Below are 13,063 nucleotides of genomic sequence, written 5' to 3'. Positions count from 1 at the left end.
GATTAAAAATACTATCTAAGCAGCACCAACAACAGTGATGCAACCCTACTGTTAAATTGTCCAAGAGGTGACTGAAAATTCCACAATAACATGATGATGATAAAGACAATGGAAAAGATTAATAATAATGCCGATAGATATGTGAAGTTCTACACGGGGGAAATTGTTAGCATTGGAACCCCAACATTAAAATATTAATATCTATCACATACCTTTCCAGATCAATTCTGACTCTATTTCCAATTGTTAATTATTTCAGGTTGTCTCAATAAGAAATAATCTGCTGGTTCAAATCTGTGCTGTTCTGGTCTGCTGAAAGTTGTAATTTCTGTAACATTAGCTGTAATCTCATTTCCAGGCTTCCTAAGTAAACAGAGTCTGCTATGTGAGGGTGGAGACCTTGGTCAGCCACATGCTACCCGCAGGTGAGGGAGCGGGGCCAGGGCACACCCTGAGGGAAGCTAACCACATAGAAATGATATTGTCAGGGCAGTAGGGTGGCAAGAGGTGACAAAAGTACCTGAAAAGAGAGCAAAGATTAAAAAACAGGGACAAGAACAAGAACAAAGCATTTGATTTACTAGATTTCTCCTTACAGTGGAGTGAAAGGATTTGTACCAATGAGAGGAAGCTTCCAAAAGCAGATATTGACCCATTATACTTATATTCAATGGACATTCATTGGTCTCTGACTTTGTGCAAAGCTTTGTGACAATTCAGGGGGACACAGCATAAATGTACACAGTACTTTCCTTAAGATGCTAAAAATAATACACTGTGATAAGTCTTTACTCCCAATGTGGGGGGAACACAGAGGAATGACAAATAGATTCTAACTTATTGGGTTTGAAGAAGAATTCATGGAGTATTTAACATTAAAGTAAGAAATAAAGGTTCAGTACGATTTCATCTCATAGAGAAAGAGAGGGAGAAAAAATTAAAATAGTGAGTACACTGGCATCGTAAATTCGTAAGCTAAGAAGCAATAAAATGCTGCGATACAGGCTCTGGTGTTAGACAGACCCAAGTCCTAATTTGGACTCTGTTAATACCAGTCATGCTTCTATTTCTATAAGCAGGGACAATGACATTTATTTCACAGAATTTGTTGTGAGGATTCAATGGGATAATATATTTAAAGTGTTTAGCACTTTGCCCCATATAAAGAACTTAATGTATATTATCCCTATTAAAACAAACACCATAATACTTTAATAAATTCAACAACACTTACGATGATCATGCACTCAGAAGTAGTAATCCTACTTCTGGAAATCTTCCCAAAGGAAGAAATATAAATCTTGAGAATTTAACAATATGTACAAAGGTGATCATCTCAGTAAAACAAGTGAAAGTAACTTACATGTCCAAAATTTGGTAAAAGCCAAAAATGGCATGGAATAGTCACTCCAATGAGGTATCTTTAGTCATGACGTCTGTAATTCTAGTTATAAAACTATGCACTTTATGGAAAACACTTAGGATGCAGTGTTATATGACAAAGGGAGCATTCAAAATGTATACATTATGGCCGGGCACGGTGGCTCACGTCTGTAATCCTAGCTCTCTGGGAAGCCGAGGCGGGCGGATTGTTTGAGCTCAGGAGTTCGAAACCAGCCTGAGCAAGAGCGAGACCCCGTCTCTACTAAAATTAGAAAGAAATTAATCGGACAACTAAAAACATATAGAAAAAATTAGCCGGGCATGGTGGCGCATGCCTGTAGTCCCAGCTACTCGGGAGGCTGAGGCAGGAGGATCGCTTGAGCCCAGGAGTTTGAGGTTGCTGTGAGCTAGGCTGACGCCACGGCACTCTAGCCTGGGCAACACAGTGAGACTCTGTCTCAAAAAAAAAAAAAAAATGTATACATTATAATTGCAGTATAGGTAATCTAAAAATAGATGTAGGAAGTGGTTTGCAAGAAAATAAGAATAACCATGTTACTATAACAATATTTTTAGAGACTTATTTTTCTTTTGCTTGATTGAAAATAGGATGTATAATATGGTTATACTATATTTCTAACAAATGCAGATCAAGTATTTGGAATGTGTTCACTTTTGTGGTAATCGTCTCCCTGTCAACTGAGGTGTTTATGACGTTGCTGGATGACCCATGTCAGAGATGTCATGAAGCAGGGGCTGGCTGCAGATGACCTGCAGACCAAATCTACCTGGCCACCTGTTTTGTGTGGCCCACGAGATAAGACGTGTTTTTTATATTTTTAAATGATTGGGGAAAAATCAAAAGAAGAATGTTTCATGATGTGACAATTACATGAAATTCAAATTTCAGTGTCCAGGAATAATGTTTTATCGGAACACAATCATGTCCACTCATTTACATGATTTCTATGGTTGCATTTGCCCAAACACTGTAGAGGTGAGCAGTTTGCAACAGAGATCATGTGGCCTGTAAAGCCTAAAATATTTTCTATCTGGCCTTTACAGAAAAGTTTGTGACCCCTGCTGTAAAGGAATTCTTGAAAAAGCAGTTGAATTTGAATACCCCTATTTCAATCTGTAGGTGCCTTCAAGCCCAAAGGCTCCCTCATTCTCTACTAGTGGTCTGCATATAAGCAGCAGATGAGAAATCATCAATTTGGAAACAGCAAAAGAAACTGGACAACCAAAAAGCTCCAACATCTAGCAACAAGGAAATTGGCAAGAAATCAGGGAGTGGTGGGGGTGGGGCATAAGAAAGTCTGGAGAAGGAGTAGCAGAAATTGATCTGGATTCTGAAGTTTCTTTCTGTCCTATCCTCCTCTATTTTAATTCTCAAAGGACCTTAGGAAGGCCAGTTTTAGTTTGTATCAAATGGAACTGCTGCTTTTGTAGGTCAAAAATCATCAACTATTGGCAGTTTCATGCAGTGTAAGTAAACTTTGGGAACAAAATTGCAAAGGCAATTTTTTGACTAATGCAATCCAGCCAAAATAACTCCCTATACAGAAATAAATTGAATTATCTCATGTAAGCAAATTTTAATGAAGGTGGATACTTTAGATTGAAATTTTTAAAAAATGTTTAATATTCCAAAGCTTAGCTCAGATACTTTCTTTTGACATTTGAAAGACTTATGTATGCATTTTACTGGATTTCCATTGATTATAACTTTCCATCTAAAAAATAGTTCAATGTGAATTTGGTTACTTAAAAGTTCATTTGATGGGTTGGTTGCAAAACTAAACTATTCTGGTCTCAAGAGAAAAGAAATTTATTTTACTGTTTAAAACTAACTTAATATGGAGGATCTGCCCTTTAGTCTAGACGCAGGAATTAGGGAAATGGGTGAGATAAATGTGTGCTGTTTTTTAAAAGGTTAGCAATATATATTATAAATCAAGAAAAGGTGAGAAATACTGAACTGAAATTGAAATAGAGCCTTAGAAAGATTAATTTTTGCAAAGAACAAAGTGGGAGAAGTATATGATGTCGAGCAGGATTTCAAGGAACTTCCTCTGCTGCAAATCATTTTTAATAATTCCTGATCTGAAACCCAGGAGTATTTTCATGATTATGTGAAAAATTCAATAATCAATAGCTGGAATTGTGTATAACACATCAAAAAAAAGTGAACTTATCCTAGTTGAAACAGAAGTAACTTTGCAAAAATCGGGACAATAAAACCATTTAACTAAAGCTCAAGATATTCCATGTGTAGCAAATTCTTCTCTATTTTGAATTTATACTAACAGGCCCCAGAATATAATATTGTGTGATATGCTCCTTCACCCACAGTGAGGACTTGGAAGACCTGTCAGTTTATTGTCTACACTGAATTGCTTTTCTTCTGGGGTAAAGGTTTGTCTCTGTTCCATTCTTTCTGTACCTCCTTACAGAATCATAAGTATGTATTCCTGAGATTACTGGCTAAAATAATAATAATAAAAACTGTTACCACAGAATATGGTACAGTAAGGAAAACAACTTCCTTGAGGAAAAATTTTAATCTTCCCATTAAGACATCTCATAATGATCTCTTAACAAATACAAAATAACTTCTGCTTCAATTTCAAGTTGATGTTACTTTTAACGCTAAAGAGCTAAATGTACATATTAAATGAATGGGAATCCTAATATAGATTATCATCAAAGAATGCCTATCATTTTTATGTACGAGATAGTGATGTAAACATTTTTATATTAATAACTCAAATGTTACCTTAATTATGAAAGTACAGCCACCATAGGGCTTATATATATTTTTCACTACTACTGGTTAAGTGGTAACATTGGGGTGAGTGAGATTCAATGGCCCAGTTTCAAAATAGGATACAGAAAGCTGTCTTCTAGTCATTTCATTAAATTAAGCCACTATTAATTCCCACGTCTCTTCCCCCAATCCCTGCCCCTGCCACTAAACATACACACACACACACCAACTTTAACATGCTGGGTAAAATACGCAAAACAAATTTTCAGAAAACTTCATAAATATCCAGGTCTACATGAAAATACATTAGCTATCATTGTGGAAATGTTGTCTTTTAATTTTATTTTATGTCTATTTTTGTTATGTTACTCCTCTTTTTGTTAAGATCAAACTATGTCAGTTCATCTCTCACACTTAGGAAAATCATCATTTGTTTACAACCAGGGAACTAGTCTGTTCTACCAGGCCTCGCAACAGATTACCCCCCATTATCCACGAGTGTGATGTTTTCCCTCTCTCTTAACAAGTCTATTTTCTCCAAATTACTAGTTAGCTAATAAATATTAAGTATTCTTTTTTTATATATATATAGGAAAACCTGAACATTTTAATACCTTCTTGAGGTAAGGGAGAACCTTAGAGTTCATTTCAAACAGAAGCTTAGCTTTCAAGGCAGAGAATGCAATGGTTCGTGTGTTGGCATTGATGGCAGTGGGCCTTGCTTTCGAAGTTCAAAATAATAATTGCATCTGGACACATTTCCTTCATCAAGTATATAAAAATTTCTTCATCTGTATTCCATTTGGCCCCAAGTAAACGAACTGGCTTATTTTTATAAATTTGTGAATCCAACCATAAATATAATCAAGGAGCAAAGGCCCACAGAAATCTATAGGCCTGGCCTGGTATTTTCAAAGTGATTTGAAATCCTGAGCTATTCTATGTCCAGTGTGGCTGATCTGCATGTAAATAATCCACCACTCCAGTTTGCAAAGAGAATATATTTTGCTGCTCCTTTTGCGGGCCCATTGGCTTGTTAGGTGCACTACACATGCTTGAATTTTAAAAACTGTGGCTTCCACTTTTTTAAAAATAACAACATCACAACTATTTTCTCAATGGCACCCTAGGTTTTAAAATATGTTGAAGCTAAGGTGGAAGGAAAATACCTTTTTAGTTTGCTTTACCCACAGAATTACTTTTTTATGTGATTTCTGTTAACATATGTAAGTTCTGATACTCAGGAGAAGGAAATACATAATTGGCAGGCTGTCACTTTCCTCTTGAATGGAAAATATCTTACATAGAAACAAAATTCAATTATCTGAAAATAATATGAAGTTGACATGACCTTTTAAGACATTAGGAAAAAAAGGAGGGTTTCATTAAAAATGGGTACAATTTAGAAATAAAGCATTGCCATAAGCCAATATAAATGCTAACAACTTGTATTATAAATGTATTATAATGACTATTTGGTAGGATGCCATTTATACAAACATGAGTATTATGCACAAGTTATGATTGTACAGGGACATAGGATACCAATTTCCAGAGGGCTATTTGACTTGTTTTCTTTCCTTAGTTAGTAATTTATAATCTATTTTCATGTCCATAATTTAAATCTTCAAAAGAAGACAAAAATAGAGTGTTCTATTTGAAATTTAGAAAGAATGAAAGCTTGAGAAAATTCAGAAATTTAGAGCAATAGAGTGAATGTGATTCTAATATAGTAAAGGTACAATCAAAATATCATTAGCAAGATTTCATAATAAAGTGACAGAAAATGAATCATCATGGCTCAGAAATTTATCAGTTAAAAGTGAAAGAAAATATGGCTGTTTAGTTGGATTAAGTCACTTTAACATCTGGGATTGACTATTAATTTAAGAGAAGAAATACATATTTTATTTCTAAGTGAGATGCAGGTTTTTGACAAAAATAAAAGCTTTTATTTTAATAATTCAAAAAATAATCTACATTCCAAACTTCTCTAATTATAGTATGTGCACCTCTGGTATAAGGCCAACTTTTACTTTTATGTAACTAAAGAATAACATGATCTATGATATGTGAATTACATCTCAATAAAGCTATTACCAAAAAATACAAACTAAACAAAAGGGCAAAAAGAATAACAGAATCTGTTTTTAAAGTAAAAAGAGATTAGGACTAATGAAAATCGTTATATAGAGGTAAGCCTATGAGATTTCCAAAAGAGAAATAAATGAGGGAAAATATGTTTTATAATATATCATGTTAATCATTGAACCACTCTAGGCCCCTCGATAGTATTGATATGGAATTTATAAATTATATCCAACTATGTAAAAATGAATCTAACATGTTCTATAGTTTATTTACTGAGCAACCTCTAAATAAAATATTCTGGCTCACTGAATTTTCATACCCTATAAATATTTTAAGAACAATAAAATATACATCAACTTCTTTAACCTTCTCTTTTACATTGTTTTCAAATATGTATTCAGGGATGTGTTATTTGGTGGGTTCAGTTTAATTTTTAAAATATACTTTAATGGAATTTTTTGAATCACTGGAGCCCTAGAAACTCATTTAAAAGAAAACCTCTCATCACACTGGTCCTGCATATTACTGAGTCTATGAATCAGTCATGAGCAAGAATCCAAGTGAAAGAGGATGATTTTTTAGGGGATTTTCAAAATGTAAGTCAATATTCTAATTTCAATATTGAAATGAAGTGACAAGTCCTGTAAGTCATAATGACAAATAATATGCATAGCAGTCACACAATTGGATGCTGAAGGCTAAAAAGGTTTCAACATAGTACAAACTGAGTGAGTTACCATATTCTGTGGCCTTATTCTGTTTTCACCGCCCAGTGATCTTTTGAGTGTTAATAACATCCAATTCTACCAGAAGAATCCTGTCCATGTGGGATCTATGGTGGGAAGAGAAATAGATTTTTTTCCCCATCCTTTTTAAAGATGCTCCTTAAGAATATAATAAACATTCCTCAAGCTCCTTATAAACAGCTTATTTGAGGATAGCTGAAATCATATAGCTTATGGATTGCTCTAGTAAATCCATTACATTGTTGAGAAACCCATAATTTCATCACTGAATAGCCACCAATACCCAATGAAGTAGCACTGTATTTGATAGTGAAGCCAGACCCAGGTTCTAATTCAGATGCTGCCTGTTATTAACTGAGTGAGTGGAGAGTTACCGTAGATCCTCCCTCATGGTAGTATTGTGAGAATTTAATGGGGGTAAAATGAATAAAAAATACTTAGAGTAAACACTAAATGTTCATAGCTACTGATATTTTTTACTATTATGCCAAGGAATTGATTGCTATAAGAAAATAAACTATTAGTATAAAGTCAAATTATTCCCTTTCTTCCAAGTTAGCAGGGTTGTTATGTTCCAAAATATTTTAAATATATTTTTGGTATAACACCTTCTAGATCTAAGACAAGATTTTATTTATTTTAGGGAAACTTTTATCTATAGTGGCTTCTAAACACATACTTAAAATCACTCAATACAGGTCAAAAGCAAGAGTGAAACGGTCTCCAGCATCCAATGAGACTAATATTCAGGCTGCAACGAAACGAGTGTTTTCTTCTTTTTTCCCCCTTTAACACAGCTCTCATTTCCTGGTAGATCAGAGAGACAATGAAGCATTCAAGAGAATTTCAGCAATTGAAACTGCAAATTGCAAAACAACTAAAATGTCTAAAGTGACTGGTGCTTGGCTGAATCTCTATTTTCTGATTTCTTTTCAGATTCATTATCCTTAGAGGTTCTACTGCATATGCAGTTATTCGATTAATTCCAACAGGGTTACAGGTTTGCAGAGAAAATTTAGAAAATGGACATATATTTTTCCTGTCAGCATAAATGCTCAGAGTCAAGGCTGATGTTCTAAACATCATGAGAGAATTTTTTTCTTCTTGAGTTTAAAGTAATTTAAATACATTTCTTTCATTTCTTTTTTTTTTATTTCAGAATATTATGGGGGTAAAAATGTTTAGGTTACATATATTGCCTTTGCCCCACCCGACTCAGAGCTACAGCATGACCATCTCCCAAACAGTGTGCACCCCACCCATTAAGTGTGAATATACCCATCCCCTCCTCCCCCCTCCCATCTGCCTAATACCTGATGAATGTTACTAGCATATGTGCACAGAAGTGTTGGTCAGTTAGTACCAATTTGATGGTGAGTACATGTGGTGCTTGTTTTTCCATTCTTGTGATACTTCACTTAGTAGAATGGGCTCCAGCTCCATTCAGGATAATATAAGAGTTGCTAATTCACCATTACTTTTTGTGGCTGAGTAGAACTCCATGGTATACATATACCACATTTTATTAATCCACTCATGTATTGATGGACACTTAAGTTGTTTGTACTGTTGGAAGGGATATTGATAACCTAAGATTGTAAAAATCCTTGTTTATCATGAAAGTAGAGATATCAGAGTGGACATTTTTCTGAATTGTTGTAACTAATGATTAGGAAAGAGAAGTCAAACCCAAAATTAGTGGCCTCTTTAGACTTATACTTCTCTGCTGGGTTTAGATCTTACTTTTAAACCTGGACCAAAATGGCAAAAACCCTGTTATGTCTGCCTGGTCGGGTTTGGAAGTCCCCAAAGGTTTAAAACTTGCTGATTGCTAAATTATCAGATTTCACTTCCAACCTACTTCTAAGATAAAGAAGTCTTTTAATGTTCCCACATAATACAGAGAAGAGAGAAAATTCCAGCTATGGGCTTTGCGTATCTGTGGACACATGTAACTTGATGATATGGATGTGAAGATTAATGAAGCCTTGTTAATTCAGCTAGAAAACTGGGGAGCAATAAATCACCTCATTCTATTTCAGAATCACTTTTTAATCATTTTATTATTCTTTTTTGAACTTAGGGATAGTGAGGGCAAATGGACATCTCCTCTGTTTAAGCTGGACATTCTTTGAACTATGGTTATAGAAATTAAAGAAAAAAATTCGACGCTTTCATTCAAATAAGAATGATTATTTCTGCGAAATATGAGCATATCTTGCCAAATACATCAGCACTTCCAATTGTTTACAGTTGAATATACACTATTTCCTAGAGGAAATATTTTCAGAATTTCAATTAAAGTCCTACCTAGAAATAAATTAACAAAAGAGTACACAAATAAAACAAGAATTCTGCTTCCTATAATGGTGGACTAGAACATTCAGAACAACCTCCCCATTGAGAGCCACAAGAAAAAAAATGGGAAACATTTTTAAAAGTCTTCTTGAAAGCACTTCAGAGTTAATAAATAAATTTTAAAAAGAATATAGATTACTGGGAAACGGAAACAAAGAGGCAAAGGACATCAATCCTAGAATGTAGGACCCATTTTGTTCCAGGCGACTTGCTACTTTCAGTGAGGAGAGACTGAGGCCCTGCAGATGACATTGATTTGGGTAGCCTTGATGGACCAAGGGTGCCAGGATTCGTGTCTAGAACCAGTGAACTGGTGGTGGGAGGGAGCCATGGTAAACCTTCCTAATTTTGTATTGTATGTATATATAGGTTGTACCCAATGCATAAGAATAACCCAGAAGTATAAATTGCAGCTCAGTTTTTAATCATCACAAGCCCTGGTGATGGGGATCCCATGACAGAAGCAATGTGAATCCTTCTAGAGAAAGAAAACATCTTCCTAGGTCTCAATTTGCTTTCTTAAATACTTTTGCAAATGTCATGTCTCACATACAATAAAGCTCTCAGCAAAGTAGAAACAGAAGAAAATGGCTTTTATTTAATAAAGGTTATTTACTAAAAGCCTGCAAAATACATCATACTGATTGGTTAAAAGTTAAAAGCTTTTACTTTGCTTTACAAGGCAAAGATCTCCACTATCATCATTCTTATACAACTCTGTACTGCAGGGTTACTCAACTCTGGGTGTATCGGCATTTGGGGGCCAGAGATTCTTTTTTGTGGAGGGCTGCCCTGTGTACTGTGGATGTTTAGCAGCATCCATGGTCTCTACCCACTAGAAACCAGTAGCACTCTCTCAGTTATGAAAGTCCAAAATGTCTACACACTGCCAAATCTCTCCTGGGGGGAGAATTGCTCAGGGTTAAGAACCACTAAGACCTTCTACTGGAAGGCTCAGCTGGTAAAATAAGGTAAAAAGGTAGGAAGAAAGGAGAGAGAAAGAGAGAGAAAAGCAGGGAAGGGGGGAGGAAAAACAGGAAGGAAGGAAAGAAAGAGAGGAGGAAATTCCAGCATAAATCTAATGCAAGATGGGTAAGACTTATCCACAGAAAGCTACAAAACATTATTTACAGATAGTAAAGAAAATTTAATAAATATTGACATTTTAGAATACTTAATTATTCAATACTGCAATGAATCAGTATGCTAGGTATTGTATAAACTATTAGAAGACTAGAATACTGAATATTGTAAAGTATTAAAATACTCAATATTAAAATGATACCATATCTCCCCAAACTGATCAATAAATAGATCCAATACACACACATACAAAAAAAAAACCTATCAAAGTACAAGTAGACAAGGGATCTGAACAGACATGTGAGAAAAGAAGATACCCAAATTATCAATAAATATACAAAAAAAGGGACTACCCTTATTATTCATCAAGGAAATGCAAATTAAAACCACTATACCTGCCCATAAGAATGGCTAAAAATAAAATGACTAAAAGTACTTTTGAGAATGTAGAGTAATATCAACTTTCATAAATACTAGGTGGGAATATAAGTTGATATATCCACGTTGGCAATCGGGTTGACATTATCTACTCAGTTTGAAAATGTGTAGTTTCATAGGTAGGTATGCTCCCAATAGAAAGGTATGTGTTTGTTGTGTAGGAGAAACATGTCCAAGTATGTTCATTTCAGCATAACAGCCATAAATCGGAAACAATCCAAATACCCATCACTGGGAGAATGGATAAGTAAATTACTGTATATCGACATGATATAACACTAAATAGCAATGCAATGTGCAAACCACAGCTATGCAACAACATGGATGACTCTCATAAACATAATGTCCAGAGAAAAGGCTAGACACAAAAGGATACGCGTTGTGTGATCCCATTCTCATATAGCTCAAAAACAAACAACTAAATTATAATGTTTGGGGATGGTTGCTTAGGAAGTACAGAGGTAATGAAAATTAGGAAGTGGTTTCAGTGCAATTCAGGATAATGTCTTCCTTTGGTGGAAGACAGAGGAGGCGATTAGGAAGGGTTCGAGGGGTTCCTGGGGGAGCTGGCAATGTTCCATTTCTTCACTCAAAGGAATTAAGTGAAAATTTATAGAGCTACATGTGTGTGTATGTGTGAATTGTATCATATATCTTATATTTCATAATAGAAATGATATAAAGGAAAGTAAATAAATATAAAGCCACTGATATAAATTTAAAGTTTATAAATCTCTGCATTTTATACTCAGATAAGTTAATTTATTTTGCTCTGATGCATTACATCTCCAGTGATTATCTATTTGAGGGCAGTAAAGAGAAAAAAACAAAGATAAGAAGCTCAAAAGAACAATGATATTAATATAAACATGCAACCAAAAACTAAAGTAAAAGGATAAAATACAGAAATAAAAGGTAAATAGAAGAATGAATAAAACATATGCTGGGCATAAGTAAAGGTCAGAAAAATCATAACTCTTACTTTTCTCTAGATTATTATCCTCCAAGTCTACCCACAATCATGAACATGAGACACCATTTGAAACTTTATGGCATCATGAGGCAGAAAGTCTCTTAAAATATGAATAGGCTAACTGCGGGTAATAACACATGGTCACCTATGAACAGTTTAATTTCTTTATTAAATTATCTAGCCCCTCTGGCAACACCTTCTAAGTAAATTCTGATTGAGTGGGAAAGACAAATTTTAATATAAATGCTTTGAGGTTAGGAATCATGCCTTCTCCCTCTTTTCTTTTTCTTCCATGATTTCAGTTTGGACAAAGGTTTGAAGAGAAGATTATAAACATAAGAGAGCATCAAATCCAACTTTTCTCTCTAGGGTAATCATTTGAACTTTTTTAGCCTAGAGTTCAATGTTGAACAAAAGTTCTCTTTTGGAAGTCCAGGGAAATAGGCCCGATTTAGGAGTGCACAAGATAGTAGAAGGGAAATAGAAGAATCTTTTCTTCCTATCATAAAGTACAATGGTTCTCTGAGGTTATTCCCCAACATGTTTCAGTGTTTCCTTCTGTTCTTGGCACAACTTTTATCTTTACTCAAGGTCTCAGACTTTTTCTTTTACATTCAAATCAGGCTTAAAATCTGTTGTTATATAGATATTCAATTGTTTTGACCCTTAATTAGAAATCCTAGAGTGAATTATCTCCTCTTACTACATCTTGACAACTACGTGGTCAAACCATAATAGACACATCCAAGTCAGCACCCATGAACAGGTATTTAAGGCGAGTAAAAATGTATTCCAGCCCTAGAGAGAATAACGTGCCCAGAGTTTCAACTTGCAACAAAACACCGTATACACTCCACCAGAATCACACAGGCAAACCACAAATGTGTCCCGTAAGCAAGCAAGGAAGAACCAGGCACATGTCACAAAGCTACAAACAGGGCAGTTCCACTCTGTATTTTGCAGATGGCAAAATGTGCTAAGAAGCTAGCTGTCCTTATCTAAGAACCTAGTGTAGGCAGCAATGGGAAATAAGACACCTCCTTTGAGTCTTAACCCATCAAGCCCAATTGCCAAAGAGTTCAATAGAAAGAAACAGAAAACAATCTAATCTGTCAGGGATTTTATTAGCTTCCCCTAAGTGATATCTAAGGGTTCTGATATACCCATGAAACTGCCACAGTCAAATAAAATAAAAAATGACAGAGATCGAGTAAAGCCAGG

At 34.9% G+C, this 13,063-nt stretch overlaps 1 protein-coding gene across 1 annotated transcript in view; it reads right to left on the bottom strand.

Annotated features, from left to right (window-relative positions):
- The window catches only part of DCC (DCC netrin 1 receptor), a 1,232,106-nt gene that overhangs the window by 549,719 nt on the left and 669,324 nt on the right, over positions 1–13,063 (bottom strand). The window lies entirely within an intron of this gene.

Source organism: Propithecus coquereli, unplaced genomic scaffold, assembly GCF_000956105.1.
Source record: "Propithecus coquereli isolate 6110/MARCELLA unplaced genomic scaffold, Pcoq_1.0 Scaffold37, whole genome shotgun sequence".
Taxonomy (NCBI): Eukaryota; Metazoa; Chordata; class Mammalia; order Primates; family Indriidae; genus Propithecus; species Propithecus coquereli.
This window is presented reverse-complemented; position numbering and strand designations above follow the sequence as displayed.